General features: G+C 41.6%; 1 long non-coding RNA gene across 1 annotated transcript in view; it reads left to right on the plus strand.

Moving 5' to 3' along the window:
* The first annotated feature begins 9597 nt into the window (after window positions 1-9597).
* LOC139811495 (uncharacterized) overlaps window positions 9598-23152 on the plus strand; it is a 44929-nt gene continuing 31374 nt past the window's right edge. Inside the window, exon 1 of the long non-coding RNA XR_011731648.1 lies at window positions 9598-10167. This is a non-coding gene — a long non-coding RNA (uncharacterized lncRNA). The remainder of the gene's footprint in view (window positions 10168-23152) is intronic.

Consider the following 23152-nt stretch of genomic DNA (forward strand, 5'->3'; position numbering starts at 1 on the left):
GGGAAAGTCGCCACATACTGCGTCGAGATTATTCCTCGTCAAAATACAGCGAAAATTCAATGATGCGGGACCATCGCCAGGTACGTCGTCGTTCCAACGTTAACTGCGTTAATTACATTCATTGTTTGATAATTTGTAATATTGATTGAAATATTCATTCGAATTTCATTTCGATGTCGAATGATTTTCAGTTCGTCTTAATCGCACCCCTTTGTACTTATACTTTCTCTGCTCTCAAAAGTTTCTAAAATACAGCGTCCATCTAAAGTAGGAGATGTCATAAAATAATGGCGTGCACTCAGCAGGCCGATTCGGCCGCCATGAAATTTTATCCGGCTCGCTAAGAAATTTCGACGTTATAATATAAAAGAATTTTAAAATAAAGATATTTTGCTTTATATATGACTTTTAAAAAAAAATCTGTTATTACACAAATTTTAATACATGGCCTTCTTGACAAAAAAAAGTTTGGGAACCCCTATTCTAGAATTATTATTCTTTCAATTTTATATATGAAAATAATATAAATTAACTTTGTTCACGCAAATCGGTTGAAAAAGTTATATTTAATGAATTTTTCGTAAATTTTTTATGTATTTTAAATTACTGTAACTGTAACCTAATTAATAATGCTCATTATAGTGACGTTACGGTGATTGTCCATCTCTTCGTTTTTAATCGTATCTTATCGATCGGTGACTCGACTTTGCCGCATTTTAGTTGCATTGCTCCACTGCTGGATGGCAACACTATACTAACGTTACATTTCGTTTAAAATTGCGCTTTAACATTTTCAGTTTAACGAGTAAACGAATGAGAGAATCATATTTTTACAAAATGTTGTCACAATCTCAACTTAATATTTCACATGAAATTTATTTATTGCTTTATAGTAACTTAGTTGAAACTTGGGAATCTAGAATGTGGAGAGCTATGAAAAGTAATGCAATTTTGTATGTATCTTTTTATGTTTTTCGAAGCAACACTTAACCCTATGAAGATAATTTAAAAAGTTTTTTTTATGGTTGCATGTACGCGTGCACGCAACAAAGTACGCTCGCAATCACGGACGTCCACATATCCCTAATTGTAGAAAAAGGCAATAGAATTTCAGCAAATGTGCTCGCTGTCCAACATTGAGAATGTTCGTTATTATTATCGCAACAATTATACAAATTCTCTGTCATTTCTATAAAACAAGATATTTACAAAACAATTTGTAAAGTGCACTTTTCGTATCCCAGAGATACAAAAAAAATATCTTACATGCTGAGTTCGAAAGCAATTTTATCTTAAACGGTCGTTTTCTTTTATTTTTTGTTGTTGGGATTTGTGCGTTTTGGACGTTATTTATAATATTTATATTATAATACTTTATATTTATAACTGAGATATAATATATTCTATTATATTTCAGTTTTTAGGGTATAATTTCATGTATTTCAATATTCTTTTCTTCTGTTGCTGTATACGGGCGCCAATAAAACCTGAAATCTAATTCTAGGAACGCGAGAAAGACGCTTGGACACGAGTATCGTCGCTGGATTCCCTTCTCTAATGCGGCTAGTGGCTAGTGTTCTTAATTAGGGGGATCTGCGGCAAGAAGACGGGAGATTTTCGAGACGCCCGTTATTGCCTCGTTGAGGAGAATTGGACGGAATGCAAACTTCTACGGCCCTTGTACGTAAGTCACGTCATGCCACGTAGTTTAATACACAGTATAAATGGGAATTGTCCAATCAAAACGATAATGGTCACGACATTTCTTTAGTCTTATCCGCTTTATTCTTAGCTTAATCAGGCATCGTTTATGTTATCTCACAATGAAATAACGTTTGTTATTTTAAGAGTAAAGGAAAAACCATTTTTATCAATATATTGGAAAGAAATAAGGATTAATTATAAACGGATTGAAATAATCGCGAATTTTATTTCAATCGCTATCTTTAGCATCAGCACGCCTGTAAACTATACAGGGAGTAAAGTTTGAAACACAGTCGATAAATACTCGATTATTTCTATTCAATATTCAACATTTATCCGCGTCATTCTCTTGTCAATCGAAATAATTGCAGAGTGATTATTCGTATATCCCCTTTATAACATTGAATATTTCAAGTATTACGGGCTTAAAGGATCAGGCTTCTAGACGTCGAGCTTTCCCGAGTTTTTCGATACGTCATAAATCAATCATTTTCAATAAACTGGCGCGACTGGAATATAACGATGTTCGTTCTGGATTACGAAATATCCACCTCCTCTTAGAAAAAAAAACGTAGAGGGAAAATGGTTCTAAATATAGCTGCGGCATCTCTCGATCTGTGCATTCCGCCCAATGATTTTCATTTCCGACCCTTATACATATACATATATATATGATGTATAATATTTCATATAATTCACACTAGAACGATCACACTGCGCGCACGATATTTTGTCAGACTTGATTACAAGCATGCAATATGCATCTTTCGGCTCGTGGCAGCTCCCCTGTGACGGGTCACCCCTCTTGTAAAACGCCGTTAACTCGGAGCCACGGGGGGTTCGAGCCCTCTTCCCCGCGCCAGTGAGGCAGGGAGTCAATAAATTAGGGCGCGCTAATCCTATCCGAGGCCATAGTACGTTTTTAACGTAAGCTAAGTTGTTGCGGTCCCGCCGCTACGCTGTTAACTCCTTCGAGGGTACAAAAATCCGGGTCCGCAGATTAGCCATATTTGGAGAGTCAGTTTAATGAAACCTAGGGGAAGAGGAGATTAAAAGGGACCCAGGAACGTAAAACTGATGTGATAAGGAAAAAAAAGCATCTAACAAGCGTTAAACAAGCCTAATGCATGTTAAAAACTGATTACCGATGAGAGCTGCAAATTATAGCTAATAAACCTGCGTGAAATATCTTAATTATTTAACAATCGCGATACCTCGCGCGTGATTTAAATTGTACAGGCCTGTGAGGTCCTTTCACGACGCTCTTCGCTATCGTGCCGACGAATCTTTCCTGAATTAACACGATCGACTTTCGAACTAGGTCAATCGGAGAAATGTTGCATGCGCGTTTCTGTCGTTGCGATCAGAGTGCTTGGCTGAGTCATGTGCCGATACGATTCGCCCAAGGAGAATATCACGAATTCAGAGCAAGCTAATCGATTGTTTTCCATTACAAGATTCTCATTCATTCCTTCGACCATTCAAGCCTTATGCAATTGCGTTACAATGTCTCAAGAATTGAGAAAAATAGACTGTTAAATGGACTCAGTGAAAATTTCTTAAATTTCCGAAGTAGATAAGATTAAACGAGATAAATAGATTAAAATTATATTAACTCTTGTCTTTGAAACTAAGATTTTGACCAGGCATATTTAGTTTGTATACGTATACTTGTAATATATTTTGTTTTTAATAGATTTAGAAATTTTTGAAAAGAGACTATATTATAATCGTGAATGTTGTGATGCGCAAGTAATTCAAAAATATTTAGATCGTGCGCGAAACTTGATTTGATCACCCCATCGATTCTTCATGCACAATCTTCCCAAGTACCTCGAATATATCAAAAGAGGCAATTGCATTTTGCGCATGGTTGGTACAAAGACATATCGGCATAGATTCAACCGTAGAGAGATGCAAACCAATCAGTCTAATAGAATCTCCCCAGTTGCCTATCGAATGATTCATAGTACGTCGCTTGGGAAGCGAATTTATTAATAAGACCAGCCAAGCTCGGCACTGAACTGATTCGTCATTATGACGTATGTCCTGCCTCGGGGATATTTAATGTTAAAAGCTAATTAATCGTTTCTTTCCTTCAATGTCTACTCAAGTATAATGACTCTCTCACAAGAATATATAAAATTTTTAGAAAGTTGTTGTTACTCTAAGAAATACAAAACGTTCTGTTCTCTAAAACTAGCAGGATCAAATTAAAGCACAATAATGACAAATTAAAAAGAAATAACTGTTATGTAATAATCGATTGTGTATTATTTTTCTTTACACAAGAAGGAATTATGAAGTTGGTAAAATTACGTAAACGAGAATTTTATATCAAAGCAGTGCCGAAGGTAGTACTTTAAGTTCAGGCTTTATTGATCCTTCTAGGATTGAACGAAGAAGTGTGTATATCTGATGTTCTTATTCGAAAGAAGATAACTATTATGCAAGTGCAAGGGAAACTCCTTTATAATATTGCACCAAGCGCGAATAATAATATCGCGAAGGATGCGCGATACCTCGCGTATTACATTCCCCATAACCGTTGTCATAAAATAAAGCTGTCTCATATTTTATGCAAGAAAAGAGTCGCGCGGCGGCTCATCTCCCTTCGGCAGAGTTTCATCCGTTATGCGCTTAAATCGTTGCATACGCGGAACACTTCTCTCTCGCGTTCGAATATTTTTGGCACCGCGGAATAGATTCGTATCGCGCCCAACTCGCTTCCTCCCTTCCGTCCGCGTTATTACGGCACAAAAGGGGATCGTCGTGAGTCGGTCCGGCATTCTCTCGTCTCGACGTTGGAATTCGTGGGCATGTTCGCCCGGGCATGACTTACGTCAGGTTTGCATAACCGTGCAAAGTGCAGAAACGTATCGCGCTTAAAGCGGCGCCGTATTCCCCCGCCGTATTCCCGAGAATGGAGAGACCTTACCGGGCGCATTGGAAGTGTGCAACTTCTTGCGCAAGAGGTGCTCCGCAGTGATTCATCATTGTTACGGAGAATATTGGGATATATATCGGCGCGGCGAGGTCCCCCCGGGCTGGAAGCAAATGGAGTAGACAGGGGTCTATACCCTCCATCTACTTAAATGTCCCCGCATTCTAGCAGTGGAGGGTATAGTAGGTACTTGTCCGTTTCCCTCACTCCCCCCCTCGGTTCTCCCAGCAATTTTCTGATTAGGCTACGTCTATTGCCACGCGGAGGGTCCCCGAGTTTCACGCCACGCTCCGCGCAATCGCTTTTACGATTCGCTCGTCCGTCTTGGTCCAAGCCTTCCACGATACAATTTGCCGCGATGACGATTTACGTCACGATGTATTATCACATATCGAAAAGAATGGTTATGCAATTGAATTAATTGCATTGATATTACCATAAACATGACATTTGCACTAACTATGATTACTGCGTTGTTTAAATAGAATTCATAAATGTAAAATTAAGTTTTCATCGAAAAGCATATGATATTTTTTCATTGATAGTTTTCTACGATTTTGATACGTGAAATCGGTTTAGTAATTCTTGATATTAGATGGAGTTATGTCGCGAAACGCGACAATTTTCTCTAGGATCCATGGAGAATATTTTACAATCGTTAAATCTTTATAATTATTGCAACGACTTCGGAGCTACGATCGCATTATCATGTCGCGCGGTGGTATATAATAAATTATTGCGGCGCCTGCTTCCGAGGTAGTTTACATTGCCAGACATCGGAGTCTTGAGTCCACTGTGAGTACTTAAGAGTATGCTCTTGCCCTGTGTTAGCGAGCCCGTGAAAATTTGAACACTCAGCTCCGCCCGAGACGCCCGGCTTGATCGCGTGCATGCAGGTGCATCTCGCGAGTCAACCGGCAATCTGTCGGGTGCGGGTCGCGCTAGATGCACCCGGCTTCTTTTCTCTCGTTACTAAATTTCATCTACGTAGCGTGTATAAAAATAAAGCGGGAGAGGAGAGTACGTAGCGTGCGCCATATGCGAAGCGCCATGTGGCAGAGGGTCAACAGTGTCACCGACCGGGAGGAGAGAGAGCATCCTCCTCTCCCGCTCGTATCTCGAGGCGAGAAACGGGTCGTGGAAAGGGCGCGATGCGCCCAGGAGACGAGCACCTGCCTGCCTCGAGGTGCACATCTCTCTCTCCGCGGATTCCCGAGTCTCTGTGCCTCACAAAGGGGATTATCCGTTTCTTCGTATCGCGGCGGTTAGCCACAATGTAACGCGCGCGGCCGATGTAAAGCGCGCCTTCGTTCCGCGACTCGCACGTTTCGATCCGCGCGAGAAAGAATCCGATCCTTTCGCCGGGGGGCATTTGAGAGAAACTGACAAAAGTGTGCATTGCACACGCGAGTGGCTGCAACGGGTTGGTAGGCACTGGCGACCGGTTCTTTCCCGAGGCAATTTGTGACGTTCGGCGCAGCTTTTTCGGGAAAGTATCTTTTTCCGATCAAAGGATCTATTCTATTATTCTTGTATTATATAACTCCGTCATAAGAGCGCGTCATGCCGCGTCGGTGATATCATAAAAATATCATGTTACTGTTGTACCGCGTAAAAAATATCATGAGCCATAATTCTCTTGCATTTTAAAAAGTTTATTCCACGAAAGAATACTTTTCACGAGAGATAGGGCGAGATACGACGGACAGCTATAGATAAGAAATAACAAAGGTGGCGTAAGATATTATCTCATTTTGAAAAAAAAAAAAACGCACAAAAGCGCGGTATCAAATAGATCGTTCATGAAAATTTACGGAATACAAAGAGTGCATTATAAACACGCTGAAGCATATTTTAGCCGCAACACACGAGCTATAGCGGGCTTACGAAATAAACTTCTCTCCGCAGACTCCAAACGCGTTTTTAACTTCGTCGAAAAAATCTATCGATCGCTTCGTCATTTTTCTTCGATCGTTGAGACTCGGCGCACTTTCGCGTTGCGGAGAGTCGCCTGATTTAGAACCTATAGAAAATTGCATTTTCGCGAGCGGATTCGTCGGGACGTTTATCTAATTCGAGGCGGGAATAAAAACGGCCCGGCACGCCGCGATCGGAGGCATCTCTCGTGACCTAAGGCGAGAAAGAACGTCGAGAGGATGAATCGACGACCGAGGGAGGGACCTGCCTGCAGGAGTGGAGTGCTCTTCGCTCCGTGCTTGAAAAGGGATTATCCAGCCCCCGACTCTCTATCGATGGTTCGCCACATAGTGTCACGCGACGATCAAAGTTCGCCATGCGTCGTACCTGCGGCCTGTATATACAAGGATCTCCTTCGTGGAATCATGATACACACGGGGAGTATATTGGTGTATGTGTACGCCGTACGAAATTAACCAGCCAGGGCTGAATCTTGTTACTATTAGTTATCGCATTAATATCCGGCGATGATGACGATCCACAGAGCGCCGTCTACACGCGAATGTCATGTATTGTGCCCGCGGTAATGGGTCTATATTAGGTACATTGGATCAGATATGCACGATCGTATATTCGTAATTTTTGGTCTCGATGGAATTAGCAAAGAACATGCCGATAATGTCGATAATTGACCTGAATATCGTTTTGAATCCCACGAGAAAGTCGTTTAATTAAATTTTCTCGTTTTTGCGCGAGAAGTTGTAAAAAGTATTCCTGTGAAAATTTTCACTTTCTTCATTTCCATTAAGAGGAAAAAAATTAGACGATCAACTTTCTGATGAGAAGGGCTCACTCTAGAAAATCAAATCCTCTCTCAAACATCTTTTCATTATGAATTGAATGAAACGTAATCACGAATGATAGTTTTAATCGATTTATAGATGATTAACATCGTTCTAAACGATTGTCACGTAAACCACTAGACCTTGTTAAATTCAGATGAAATGCAGTATATAGTAAGGTATAGTAAACTTCATTAAGGAAAGAAAGATATAAGAAAACTTTGGAACTTTGGAAAGAAGAGTGAGTACAATTAATTGCATCATGAAAATTTGATCAAGTTTATCAAATTATTAAATTTACGTTTCACACTTAAAATCAAGATCTATAGTAACTTTTGATATATATTTTTTTTTACTTCGAAGTCACTCGAAGATTTTTTGGGTGGGTATATACTCGCAATATATATCGCCAGTAGCGGTACAGGCGAGGCATTATTTGCTACGGCCAATATTTTTGATCTAGCGAGCGGAGCCATTAGCAACGGGACCACACCGGTGTAAAGGCGTCCTGTGCAAACACTTCATCCATAGGAATTTGATCCTTGCGGCAAGGGTATCTCCCCTACCGCGTCTTGTGGGAAGTCGGTCGGTTGGACGAATCGAGTTGAGTACCTATGTCGCGGCGACCGTACGAGAAACCCTGGTATCTGTTTTGTAGATATTCCGTGGAAGTATGAAGCGATAAACTTCCTGAGACGTGTGTCGTAAAAGCGTCCGAGGAGGAAAGTGCTTTTTCTCACGGATCATGAGATTCCAAGACGCCGGCACGTTGATTGCGCCGTCGCGTCGCGTCGCGTCGCATCGCGACGTTTCTCGCGTTTCATGAGCGTTGAGTTCATTTCATCGAGGTCTCACAGGTCACCGCCGATAAATTGATCATGCAATCATAATTAAATTAAATCGTTCGGTAAATTGTAATCCGTAGCGATTAATAATTAACGCTCAACAGCTTTGTTACAAGAATATACGACGAGAGTGCAGCTTTTGTTGCATTGATTTTTATGTTTACTATTTCATTACATTGAGTTTTATGTTATTACGTTTAATTGCCCATAATTTCCAGGTAAATAATTTCTTAAGCAAGATTTTCCCACAATTATTAATTTTCGAAATTGCATTATTCGTGAAATTTATTACGATGAAAATTGCTGTGTAATAGATACATTAAAATATCATTATTGTGAAATATGATTTCAAACGAGAAGTAGATCTCATCATATTTGAGATTATAAAAGGAGAAACATTTGTCAAATAAAAATTTAAGCTCGAATTTTAAAACATGATAATTGTGTTTGAGATTACTTGCAATTATTTTGAAAACTAAATGTCAAATTTATTCTTTGTACTCGGAGCAATATTGTAATTTATCTTTGTACATAATCTAACACATATTCAAACGAGAGAAATCTCTTTATTCTATAATATACTACAATCTACTTTTTTATTTAATGTTATTTAAAAAGATTAATTGAATTACTCTTAAAATGCTTTTTGTTATTTAAACTGTAAAAGTGCTATAATTTATGTGATAGATATTTTACAACGCATCAAACTCTTTAAATAAATTATTGTAAAATTTGCCAAACGCAATGAGGCAATATACTCAGTATATTAATTAATCTCATTTGTGTATTTATATGTATATATTTAATTATAAATCAGTGATTTACTAATAATAGATATATTATCTCTGACACTTAGAATATTTTTTGTTAAAAGAACTAAAACAATGTTTTCTCAAAATTTAAATATCGCTACTTATTAAAATAGGCTTTATGTAATTAAAAAATAAAGTTGCAATATTAGTTTTGTTCAAATTCGCTTTGTCCGGCAATGAAGTTGGTCAACGCTGTTGGGAACTCGTTTACATTACCGATATTTATCATCCAACATAGTTGTTCGAGATTCTTCGAACTTGGCCGCGATCTTCGTGCTCAACGCGACAATACGCGCCCCCCTTTCTCCGCCCGTGCTCCGTTTTCGTCGATCGATACAATCACGCGTCGATGAAATGCGTCGCGCTTTCCTATTCGTTGGAGCACGGCAGCGGCCGGCTCCGACACGTGAATTACCAAAACAAAGCGAATACCGATTCAGCTCTCTCTGCGTGTTCGCTACTGAAAAACGAAATTCCAAAACTCATCGCGAGGACATCGCTCGCAGGAAAATCAGTCGAGATTTGTCGTCACTTTCGAGCAGTCGCTGAAAGTCGTCGATCCAAAGTCTTTCGCCTAAGATATCGCGGAAAAGATAGTCGACTCCAAGTTCTCACAGCGATCTGTCTACTCGTATCGCACGGCCTGACTAGCTAATCGCACACGTATTGAATTTAAGTGCGGGTATATTATTCTTAAGTTCCTTATTGTTCGAGGGGTCCGTCAACTGCCGATCGTGCTCCGCTCGCGACCGTTCTTCTGCCGCGCGTTCAAGTTCAAGATCTCCGCGCGTCGCGAACAAGATTTCTGTGCCGCGTGAAGCTTCAAGGACGAGGCTTTCTCAAGATCTCCGTACGCGATATCTTAGGCAGCGAGAAAGGACGGATTAGAAGATCTCCGTATTCGCGGTGCATGATTCGTCGTTCCCCCTCGAGGTGTTAATAAAAGGCAATTGTGCAAATCTGTGTTTTACGAGTGCTTTCCACCACCTCTCCCTCCCGCGAGTAGGGATTCGTGCTACACATGCTTCGCGCTCAAATCTGAGTGGAATTCTGCGTCAGGACGACAATTCGAAGCCCGAACAATAGTTAGTCGACAAAGTAAGGTAAGAAACTTGCCATTGTAAACGCCTCTTTGCAATAAATAATGTTATTTGCCCCGTATAAAGAGGATATATATATATATATATATATATATATATATATATATAATAGCGAAGTGTCAGATCGGCGGTTACAACTGTGTTAAAAATCGTGACAAAATACCGCGGGCTAGCAAGCATCAGAATGTTGTCGACGATATTTCTACCCGCTGCCTGCTCGGGGCGTGAAAAAATATCGATGACGACATGAAGCCGCAAGTTCGACGAGTTTTTCGAAAAGTTACAGCTGCCCTCGCGCCTCTGCGCTCCTTTTATTGACCGGAAACGTAACGCGTAACATAGTGTGTTCAATGTCAAGGGCAGCTGTTCCGCTGTCTGCGCCACTTTGGAGAAGACATGATCCCGATCTTTTTTCTCCAACGTGTCTTTAAGTCAAAGCGGATGAAGCACGTTATAGTCGTAATCGTTTCTCAGGAAGTCATAATCTGTTCTGAGGCATTTGGGAAACTTTAGAGAACACGTAGTTAAGGGAGCGAAAGCATTGATCTAAAATCTCTCTGCTTTATATAAAATCAAAATATTTTTACATATATACAGAAAAATAATCATTCTACAGCCAAGAAAAACACTTACTTATTTTATTTTACCCTTACAGAAATTTAATACTGTAAGTGATTATTTGGCTAGTGATTAATTACTTATTTCGAGTACTGTTAAAAGTACTGTTTTTTTTTAAATAATTTTAATACTCAAAATAAGTAATTAATTACTAGCCAAATAATCACTTACAGTATTAAATTTCTATAAGGGTACTTCTTTTAAGTAAGTTTTCTCTCAATCAAGAATATTTTCTTACTAGTAGTTTTCAAATATCTTGACATAAGTCAAGAACATTGTTTTAAGTAAATGTAATTCTTACAATGACTTTATGGTAGATTTGCGGATATACAAGCATACCATTTACTTAATCCGCAAATATATCATAAAGTCATTGCAAGAATTACATTTACTCAAAACAATATTCTTGACTTGCGTCAAGATGTTTGAAAACTATTAGTAAGAAAATATTCTTGGCTGAAAGAAAACTTACTTAAAAGAAGTAAAATAAAATAAGTAAAGTGCTTTTCTTGGCTGTATGAATAATTATTTTTCTGTGTGTATGATTATTACATCATGTACATATGCTAAATATTTTATACAGTTTTTATACGTGAGAATATTATGGGAGAATAATATTACATTTTGTTTAGCCTATGATTTTTTTTCCATTACTGACACACATAATTGGATTACATAAAATGATAGTCTCTATATTTATATTCGCTGTACCTATTTAAAAATACACGCTTTAAATATACGTATGTTTATCGAAGTAATATTTTTGTAACGTTATCTAATTTCTACGCGATTTATAAAAAGAAGCGGTATAAAGGGATGTGACAGCTGGATTACACGTTTTAGTTGAGTCTAATTTAGTGAGACTGTATATTTAATTGAATCTAAATCGATTTTTGCAGAAAAAGGATAGAATGCGATACAGAAGTATAATTAATTAAGCGTATAATATCCAATAGCTTTTCATAGCTTATTCGTGGAATAATTACTCTTCAACTGTAATTAGATGCGTAGATATAATAGTTGTCTCTATACCGCGTGCTATCCTTCTCCTTTCTCACATCGTCGACCGACAAAAGCCTGTGACATTTGGGAAATTAGTGAACGCTAATAATTAGCGTTTCCCTTTGTACGGAGGTTTCATAAAGTATCTTTTGTGAAGACTCTAACTCCATAGAGATCGTACGCGACCCATTGTCCTTTGCAGTAGGCATCCTTTGATCCAATGCTTGCGGATGGATAATATTCGCCAATGTCGCTAACTCGACAATGAACGCATTATCGTTCGTTGATAGTTGATAATAAATAAGTTTATTTAGTCTTGCTGCATGAGGAATTTACAAAGGCTTGATAACACTAAATGCAATCGTGTCGAACGGCACTTCGCCGCGATAAATGCAGTAGTTTCTGCAGCGTCTGACAAATAAATATTTTTTTTGCGTTAACTTTTTAAATGTTGCGTTTTGTTAAATTTATTATACTTGGCACTTAGCGCTTAGCGTTTGTCATTAACAAATGATGGAAAGGTTTCTGCATGCAGCAGCCAAGTAGCTTTCACATACTTCTCTCTCTCTCTCTCTCTCTCTCTCTCTCTTTTCTCTCCTCTCTCTCTGATTCGTATTAACTCTATGATTATAAGTTAGGATAAGTTATTCCTTCCGCGTAATAATTACATATTACATGCCATGTTACCAAAATTCATTTAAATAGTCGATAAGTCTTTTACGATTAAATGATATCAAAGAGAAACGAATTCATCGATCCGTGTATTTTTATTCGTTAGCTTGAAATCGCTTCGGTGGAATTGAAAGCTTCGATGCTTTTTGCGCTGGACGATATGAGATTTATCCGATTTCCAAACGATGGTCGTTCGTCGTACCGTCTATTACGACCGCATCGAAATAGTTGCTTTAACGCATTGCTTTTAGTCGACAGGTGATCTCGTGCATGGCAGTATTTCTCTCGATTTTCTAAAACTTTTTATTTAAAAAAATTGCTACCGTCTGCTGTGCGCGAATAACAAGATAAAAATCGATAAATTACCGGAATATTTCAAAATAATTCAACTTTGTGCGTGGTTACCAACGGCAATTTAAATCGATATAATTTTGGTGAATTTCAAATATCGACGATGCAACATGCAACTGACTATATTTATTAACGACAATTGACGATTGTACATACACATATTTCTCTATTTCAATTTATCGAAAATTGAACATACCGAAATTATAGTGATTTCAACCCCTGATTATCGATAACCTGTCATTCCCACTGGTGCACTTACCCCATAGTTCTGTGATAATATTAACGTTTAAGCGACAATAGGGCGAAAAAGCGTGCCGGGCGGGTGGTAGTATCGGATTCACCGTGGGCAAAGCGTCGCGGATAGACACGCGTTCGCATAAACCCACCCTGCGGACTCATCCCTCGAAGTTCGCGACATCCTGGAAATTAGCGCGCAATAACAATTACCGCCCGAGCGGTTGTCGAGCTGACAAACGGTGGTCCACAAAGCGATATTTCGCGATGCCGCCGGATGGTCCATGGAAATCGTCTGTGGAAGGGCCGCGAACGAGATGAGAGGGAGAGAGGGAGAGAGAGATAGAGAGATGAGAGCGAGAACGGAGAGAGAGGAGAAAGAGCGAGGAGAAAGGACATTGTGCTGGCAGGCCGCACAAGCCAGCGGGTGGGCGCGAGCGTTGTCGGGGCGTATGGTCCACCGCTTTTGTGCTTAGTTAAATGAAAAGTCATCTCGAATCTATTACTTTCGAGTTTTGCCACCGGGCAGTGTAAATATTTGGGGTGCCGTGTACGCGCGGCCGGGATACGATGCGACGCAGATACATAGGCGGGATGCCTCTTCCCATTGTTGCATCTCGATAATTTATGATCCTCGTACGCCCCCGCCGTTTACCCCGCGCGTATATCCTTTCCACCTACGTCTCCTGCCTCTTCTTTTTCGGCTTTTACCGGCCTCGATACCCCGAACGCGCGCGCCTTTCAACGATCCGTCCTGCCAATATCTCCTCCTGGCGTATCCGCTATCCGCAGGACGCAGGACTCCCCTGCCGCGATAATTGCGAAGTTCGGAAACCAAGCTTTTCGCACTTTTCCTCAGCGGACCCGACTTTCCACGTTACGGTAGGGACGGCGGCGATGTTGCTGATTGTGTCGATTGTTCGGCCACCGTCCCAACCCTCTTTGTTAACTTTTATGGAACTGTTGGTGGTGTATTATAACTATACATCTCTCGGCCGCGGCTGTCGTTAAGTCCGTTAACAGCCGCGAATGGGGGTCTAATGAGGGATAAATAATACCGAATGTGGCAGGGCGTGCCCCGTGACTTTTCGCCACGTGTAACACGGTTTTCCACGGACTGTTTCATATTGCCGTTTACTAGCTTGTTTTCAGAGGATACTTTTCAAACGATGATACAGAAGAACGATCGGTATACGGCACATTTTGTTCTAGATTTGCATCGTGTCGTATCGTGTGACACTGTAGCGTTTCAGCCATGCTTTTTGTACAAATGTCAGCGTCTCATTTTTTAACCGATCTCGAATTTCTTTCGACCGCATGAGGTTTGACTTTCGTCACTTTAATTAGTATCATTCGAGGTATCATTATTGTATTACTACATACTTGTGTTAATTTTATTTCTCGTTAATGTTTAAATAATTAAACAAAAGTAGTGTTGCTTCGTATTAAATAACACTTCTATGATTTTATTACTTTTCTCTAGCAATTTTATACATTTAGAATTATTTCACGTGATATTTGAGAATTATTAATCTCATATAATGTTATTTTGAAATATGCAAAAGATTTAATCAATTTAGATTTAGTTTTAATATTTATCTAAAAATTTTTTATAAATATCTTAAAAGGTTTAAAGTACAGCGATAGTTATAGCGAAATGCAATAAATTGTATTCATATTATATTATATCGATATAATATTGATGTTATATTTATAATATTATATAGAATGTTGTACTGTAAATACTAACAATGTTCATAAATATAATATTGATTTCTAGTATAATATCAAGGCATATATAAAATGCCATTTAAAACTTGACTTTAATTCTTAAAGAAATTTAACAAGTTAGGTATATCATTATATGTGTAAGGTATATCGATAAAAATTCTATCAGTTTCATCAACTTTTTAATTTTCTTCACATTCTAATTCATACATTATTAATTTCCTACAAAAAATTAAAATTTATTAGGTGGTACAAATGTCACCCAATTTAAATGTTAAAATATAATCTACATACATCCGAACCGCGCGATAGTGTTAAGAATTATTCCGTTTAAGCAGACCTTCGCCTGCGATCTTTATACATGAGCATGCCGACGACATGTATACGACAGAGATTAGTGAAATGTATTTGCATAAACAAGTAAGACACATTGCGTAATAACTCGGGACCACCGGCATCAACAGGCGGTGTCGGGAAAGTTACGTTCGAAAGTATCGGTCGGTAGATCCGGAACGACAAAGTTCTCGTCGTATGGAAATGCATGCCTTAAATTAAGGATGCCGGGAGTAGAAACAGCTCATAGACAAACAATAGAAACAATGGACGGCCGTCCGTCCGTCCGTCCGTCCGCTCGTTCGTCCGGTGCCACGCCATGCCATAGACCGTACCTGAGTACACAAAGGCTACAAGGTTTTCAAATAAAAAAAAGAAAAAAAAGAAATTTCCCCATCATAGCGCGCAGCGCGCTCGTGAGCGCGCGTGTGTCTCGAGATGTTAAAATTGCTCCGCGGCCCCGCGGCAAATATTTGGTCAGAAAAGTAAATCCTCTCGACGCCGCGACGAGAGCTCTCCAAACAATCATTCCATGTATCGACGTATATAATTCCGAAAGAACACGGTTACACTTGCCTCGCCCTCTTGACCGTCATCTTAATTGCTATTACGTATTCTCACTTCGCCGTGGAAATTACCATATCCCCGAGACCGATGTTTGATTATTTGCACACGCTTATATTCTGCGGGCTCACTCGAGTATCCCGATGAGCACTTCTCAATCTTTACGGGCACCGTGTGAAAAATTTCAATTAACTCCTTTTAAGATCTGAGAGTGAATTATATGCAAATTTGTATACATCAATAATTTCTTAATGAAATTGCTAATAAGCTTTGGCTAATTAACGATACCCGAGAATTTTATTATTGCTTATGTTCTGTAGATAGAGAACTATAAAATACAAAAAAGTATTATAAAATAAAATATTTTTTCGATTCGTTATATTAAATTGAATAAATAAAAATTGTTTCCATTATATTGAAAAGAGAAATGCTAAAGAAATACTCTAACAATATATTTAAATGACAATTTTTTAAAATTTTTTACGCGAATAAAATTACATTTCTTATTAAAGAAAAAAAGAAAAATATGTCGTATTTTAAATATAAAAAAGAGAAAAACCATACAAAAAAATAATTATATAAATTATATAATTTGTTGAATTATTTTCAAATAAGTTTATGGCTTTCTTCTCTTTTCACGGCAACAAAAAAAAAAACGTTTATTCTCTTTAGTTTCTGATGGCCGGCTGACACGGTTGCGGCGCGTATTTCTCTCTTATACGTATATATACTCTATAAGAGTATAATATTTCTTTCCAAGTCGCAACGACGAAAGTAAACTTCCTCCAGTTTTCTTCCGCGAAGGTCGTAAGCTTATAACAATAAAAAATGGCGCGACGGGTTTCGCTCCTATATAGAATATAGATTCTATATTTGTAGCTGTTATTGTGCGCGGCACTTCTGTCCCCGAACTTCGACTTGGTCTGTGCAGGCAGGGCAGGTAAAGTTGCAGGGGTAGGCGCAAAAGAGAGATAGAGCGAGCGCGCTACCGCACCGCGCGTACTGTTGTTGCAGCTGTTAGACGGAATTTTGGTGAGAAAACAAAGTTCTCCGGAAAGTAAAGCGCCTTCGGGCCACATCCGAGGCGCCCTGGGCGTGATTCTACCTCTATACCTACCTCTACCTACGAACTTACTTATATTTCGCCGGAATTTATCCTATATTTGCCAAACTGGCGTGGGGGCGTAGCGTTAACTTTAAAATTAACGAACTGCGCTATTACGCCTTTATAACTCATTCGAGACAACCTTCCGGCTTGGAGGCAAGACGAAGCCAATAAGAAGTAATCGCGCGGGGGGAAAAAGGAAACGAAGCGACTCGCAAAGAGTGCAAAGGAACGGGAGGGAGATTCACCATGCTCGATCTATAATTGAGTAATTAGCGTGCACGCGTTAATGCCATGACGCAGCAAACGCGCGTCTATATACGAAGCGGACATCGGAAATGAGCGATGGGGAATAATCGTCGTGACGTTCTTCCGGCTCGTTACGACTCCTCCGGCTCTTGCGGCCGACTGCCGCCGATTCAGGTATAATCGACGTGCAATGCACGTCGTTGACTCGAGTTGAGCGTAAGACGAGACACGTACGAGACAGCGATCAGGCTGGACGCGCAAACGATGGAGGGAAAACGAGCTGGCCGTGACAGCTGCGGCGATCGCCGTCACAAAAGTTTCAGAAGTGACTCCTATACATATTTGTTAATCATTTGTTCGTGCGGCGGCGGCGGTTCCTCGTATATCCTTTCTCGAACACGGAATTTCTCAAATATTATTTCAGGAGGGCTCCTTCTCCCCTCCGGGACGCGCTGTTTCGCTGCGTCTCGTCGTGAAAAGTGTCAGTCTTCCCCTCCACCCGCTTCCACATGCCCGTCTCTTGAATAGGGATTAGCCTCTTTCGGGATCGAGCTCTCGTTGTCGAGCTCCTCCGAAGCACTTCTCTCTCTTTCTCTCTTTCTCTCTCCGCGAGTTATTAATAATCAGAATGACAAACGTCGGAAATTCGGGACACAGAAGTTGCGGGAGTCGTCTCGAGGTCTCCTCTCCTCCGGAAATCGTTATTACGGATGATCGTACACACACGTGACGTATCAGAGACGACAGCCGCCGTCTACTTCGGCTCCCTCTAAACGAAGGCGTGTCTTCGCTGTGTAAAAAAAAATCAAGAGTGCAACGAGCGGGTTGCCGAAAGAGAAGGCCGGCTTTAAATTACTCGACTCCTCGAAAGGGTCGACGCTTAAATGAAATCTAAGATGTCCTCAAGCTGCGCCTCTTTATCCGAGCAGATGGCTCCGATCGCTGCAGGAATTTATGACTCGCCGGCTCGCTTACTAATTTTTGCGCGGCGTTCCCCTGCTTTAACGTACATCGCGTACATTGCATCGCGGCGATTGCCACATGACGTTGTCGTGAGCGCACAACGGATAACCGTATGCCCTGCCTCGCCACGTGCCTTTAAATTCCGTTATTCACGCGTCGGCGCACCCCGTATACTAACGAGAATTTTGTCTGATCTCTACGATCCCTTTATCTTATCCCTGCTGGAGAACTTCCTACGACCCCTGCCTACAACTCTGTCCAAACTGTTCCCAAATGTAACACAGTGCGCTCCGCGCGTAGAACCTTTCCCTCGATTAGAGATAACAGAGGGTGAATTAAAGGAAACGTCGTTCTCGTGTTCGAAAAAAGCCGAGGTATCGATAACTTCGAATTACAATAGGGCTGTTCGTTTTAGCTGAACTTTCTTCTTTTTCTTTTTACGTTGAAGAGAAAAAGAGAAAAGATGAACTGTGCACGAGAAGTTCAGCTAAAACGAACAGGCCTTATGTCGTACGTTACGCAGTTTTGACGAGGGCTTTTAAGCGCGGTGTTGCCCGTCATTTCGTTTAATGAATTTCCAAACGCGCTCCCAAATTCGTTTCACACCGCATTCGATACATTCCGGCGGAAGGAATCGATCTCGAAGTAATCTACGGACTCGGATATCAGACCACTGTCTCGTTACGCCGGTGCAGTCCCGCGGGATACGTACTTGCAGGTACTTCCGTACAGAATAACTTTCGAGTTTGTATAGTGTACCGGCCCTACTTCCCGCGCACCCTATTGATCCCCCTTTATCCTGGAGCTTCTAGTCACGACGTCGCCAAGAGGCACAGCCTCGCAGTCAAGGGGGTGATGTTTAATTCAAGTTCAAGCACAATGCCTCTCAAGAAGAGAGATCTCTCTCCTCTCTTTCTCTCTCCCGCTTTCGTATATCATACACGTACACCTACACGTACACGCTTTCCATATAAATTATTCCGTGGTCTCGCATTCAAAGCCACCGCCCACCTCGCTGCCGCACCGCGCGACGGAATGTGTGCCGAAACGAGCCCGCGAAAAAAATCTGCGCGTCTCTTACACGGTGTGTCTCTACTGCCTCGTGAAAAGGAGCCCTGTCCCACCGGCTCCGGCATCCCTGTAAGCGATGAAAAATTGAGAAAGTAGTCTTTCCGCGCATTTCGCACTCGCGAGATTCGGAGAGTAGTTCTGTAGACAAGACTGCTGTTGAAGCGTTTGTCTTCCTTTTCAATGAATCGTCTGAATGAATCGCAGCATTACAGATAAAGACGAATAGCTGTGGAATAGTACTTGACCATAAACGGTAAAGTTGGAGCAGAAAGTGGTTGCTAACGGCCAATGCGCTGGTTGGTTAGTGTGTTGTTAGTTTGTTAGAACCATAATAGTTAATAGGATTTAGTAGACATAAAGCTTTGTACTCATCTATAACAGTAGGTATATATCTAATGATCGAATGTTACAAAAGTCAAAGTTTACAGAGAAATTGTTATGAAATAGAGATAGTAGTCTCGCGTATGAAAAAAAATGTTTTTTTTAAAACAGCGTTTTGATAAACTATCCAACCGCAGGGAATATCTTTCGGATAGAGTTTCATCTCGATGTCTTTGGTACCGAAAGAATTAATAAAAAAAGCTTCGTTACGTGGACAGACCACACGAATGCCTGTCACATGTTCACTTGGATATTGGCGGTTTGCGCCGTTGCTGCGATGCAACGGGGATGCGCGCGATCGTCATTCTCACGTTGGGAACTCGCTTACAAACCACTAACGGCTACACGAGCGCTCGTTTGCTCGCCATTGTGACGCCCCAGCGGCGCTAGTTTCTTCAACTGCTGTTAACTGCTTCGGCTACGAGTCTCGGGGAAACTTTATCATGACGGTAATGCGCCCGCGCGATTAACGGAAATTCGAGCGTGGAGCGCGAAGTCGCGAATCAAGTCGCAAGCTTACGTTTCTTCCCTCGCTCGCCGTTCGCTCGTCGTTTTCACTTTTTTTCCTTTTTCTCCCCGGAGCGCCGTTTCGCGCGGGACAAGGAACACGGGGCTTTCCGTCAAATCCTCCGTGAAGATCGACCCTTTTTACCCGGACGCCGATCAATCTCTCTCGAAAATACGGACAGTTATCCTGTCCCGTTCTCTCGAGCGTACGAAATCCTCTCTCGTGCGTCGCGTCGGCCGGCTGGACATTAGTCGCGAGGCATGTCGTATCGTGTCCCGAGATAAGATGTCCGATTTAAGTTCGCAAAAAAGGAAGCGCGAGAGGCGGATTAAAGGTCAGGACGGGCGATGGCGGGGGAGGTAGGGCGCGAGGGAGAAAGAAAGGGGGCGGTTGGGCGGTAGAAGCCGCGCCGGACTCAGAATCTTTTGGGACTGTCGACCGATTTAATTGGCTTTCTCGTAGAGAACTGGCCTCGTGGCAAGCAACAACGAGTCTTGATTCTTCTTTGAGACAAGTCCAATAAATCCTGCGCGTTCCACCTCGCCCCGCTACGCTCGCCCATGCTCAGTTCCCACTCCCCCTCATCCGCGGTTAAGCGATGGTGACAAACTAAACCGAGGTCCTTCCACCACCGAGGCTCTTCCTACTCCTCCGTCTTTTTATCTGATCGTGCGGCGAAGGATACACAAGAAACACAAACCAGCGCACGGGAAAAGGAAGAGCGAACGAGGTGTAGTAGATGCTACGTAGCGATATCAGTCGGGTGGGCCAGAGAGAGACCGCGAGACGCGCGAGGACGCGAGGTGAACCGGAAAAAGGGTTGGTGCGACACCGGCGGACGATCTCGGCCAAGGTGTAGGAGAGAATCGTCGTGGAAGGATGGGGAATGATCCAGGGAGACTGGGGAGTGGAGGAGAGGCGTAAAGGACACGACGAGGAGGAGCCCTGGTAGCGGCGATGTCCTCACATTAAGAACTCGTTCTCTTATCGGCGATGATTTATGGCGGCATTCAATTTTTAGACCCTCGTCGAAAGGGAATCGCCGAAATAAATATGGCCACCGCTACGTTTTACCGATCTCTCTCGCGCGCGCGCGCTCGCGCGGACACCGCTCACGCGAAGGGGGACAGATGTTTTCACCGAGACTGAGCTCGCGTAGCTCGGGCCCCCGACTCGGGCCTCGACTCCAGATGTCGAGGAGCGATTTCTGGCGCCTACTTGAGTTTCCACGACTCGGCCGTTTTTCTGTCGACGTTCTCCCGGCCTCGGAGAGGTACTTTACGATTTATCGCGACCTCCTGTTTCTCGTTTATGGGAGTGATTAAACGGCCGGGCTTACCAGGCAAGATATATATGCAGGCGAGAAACCTACCGCCGTTTAAATCCCACGTAGATTACTGCCGTACGCGTCATAATTATTCGTGTAACATTGAAGACGCATTATATGGATCGTTTTATATGAGTATAATCTCTCTCGAGAGAGTTGTGTGACGAAAGTATCTCGAAAGAGATTCCTTGAGCCCGCACTTAAAATTAAGTTCGACAAATCGTTCGTTGAATCGAGTTCCTTATTAAACGTCAACTGAGAATCACTGGATCGTTCGGTCGTATCAAGTGGAATGTATTCATCCATCGAGTTAACGTACGCTCAATTTGTCCGAGACTTGTCAGGCGCGGTGGAAAAGGATACCTTAATAAATTGTTGCCATGTTCTCTGTCCGAGTATTTCGCCTTTTTTAGGAGACGTTCGCGGTGGCCGAGACACCCCGTTTCGACTTTTTGCGAGGCGACATTGTCTCGCCCTTGCGTTGCAATTGGAACATAAAACGTCGTGCATTTCATTGACATATTTCGCCTTTCCCATCTTACAGAAACTTACAGAAATTAAGTTAAATTACCGACAATAAATTAATTCTTGCGTGAGTTACTTGTTAAATAATATCTTTTAAATACGCATCTCAATATTCGGTTTTAATTGAAAGATATCATTTAATCCTATGGATCAGCTTGGTACAAATTATTTTATCATTCGTCAATTTTCTGTGTTGCTGCGACCGTATTTGCAATTTCTTTGAAGCAGACACACGTGTCGAATTACCGTTTATATTCTATTTAATTCCATTTGCTTTTGTAGCCGCTCTTTATTCCCGAGAAATATATATTTAATAAGAGCCCGTACAGGACCATCGCGAAAGCCGCACACAGAATCAATTTCATTTTTCAATTTCACCCGGCCGTAGAAGGAAAAGCCACCTTGAGGTAGGAAACATACCATTTTGCGTCTTACGTATATACGCGCGGGTAGGAGGATCAGGAGCTTTGCTCTCTATGATTACGTGCGCTAGTTTTGAGCCGGACAGACAATAACGCGGCCCGACTTGACCTAACCCAAATAACTTCATCTTGCCCAATAATACTGCCGAGTCTGATATTTTTACCGTCTCGAGGTTGCCGCGCAATCTTCCGACCGAGATCTAACCGGTAGCAAGATGTACGTCGTCGAAAATGAGATTTTCATCTGGATCATGCCGTCGCGTCGTTTTCTCTTCAACGCGGGTTTCCATGTTTGTATAATTGCGTCTTCAATTATGTACAGAGTTAAGGACGTTTGCTCGAAAAGTCGCAACTTCTACATGCGCTGGTTTTTGGTTGGACCATGCGTAAAATCCATTTTAGTTAATCCGGACAATTTGACGGCGCGCAAAACGCGCGGTGTCCTTCCGTTTTCTCGGAAACGAAAATTTGGAAAATTATAATCTCGTAACCGAAGGCATTAAACAAACGGAATAAATAAGGCTGCGATATTCCTTATCGATTATTACGCGATTATTACGTGATCGTGAACGGTCACGACCTCTTCTTTCTGTCTTACGTCATTGACGTGCTCGTCGAGTTATATTAAAGCTAAGGCCCGATATTAAGTGTGATAAACAAGCTAATTGCGTCATCGCGACAACGACATACAGACGGGAATACGGCGCGCGCGGTATCTTCGTGAAGATGCATTCAATTTTTCGATCGGAGCGCAGGGAAGATGGGGTAGGCAGAGGATCACGTGAAACAGCGAGTACTTGTCGTAAAAATTTACGATCCCGAGAGCCGGCAGAGGCCTTATCTTTTCTTTCACACCCAAAATGACCGACACGGAGTCAGCCTCTCTTCCTCCGTTCCTCTATATGTCGGAGGACTTCAGACAATTTTCGTCGACG

This window comes from Temnothorax longispinosus, chromosome 4 (genome assembly GCF_030848805.1).
Source record: "Temnothorax longispinosus isolate EJ_2023e chromosome 4, Tlon_JGU_v1, whole genome shotgun sequence".
Taxonomy (NCBI): Eukaryota; Metazoa; Arthropoda; class Insecta; order Hymenoptera; family Formicidae; genus Temnothorax; species Temnothorax longispinosus.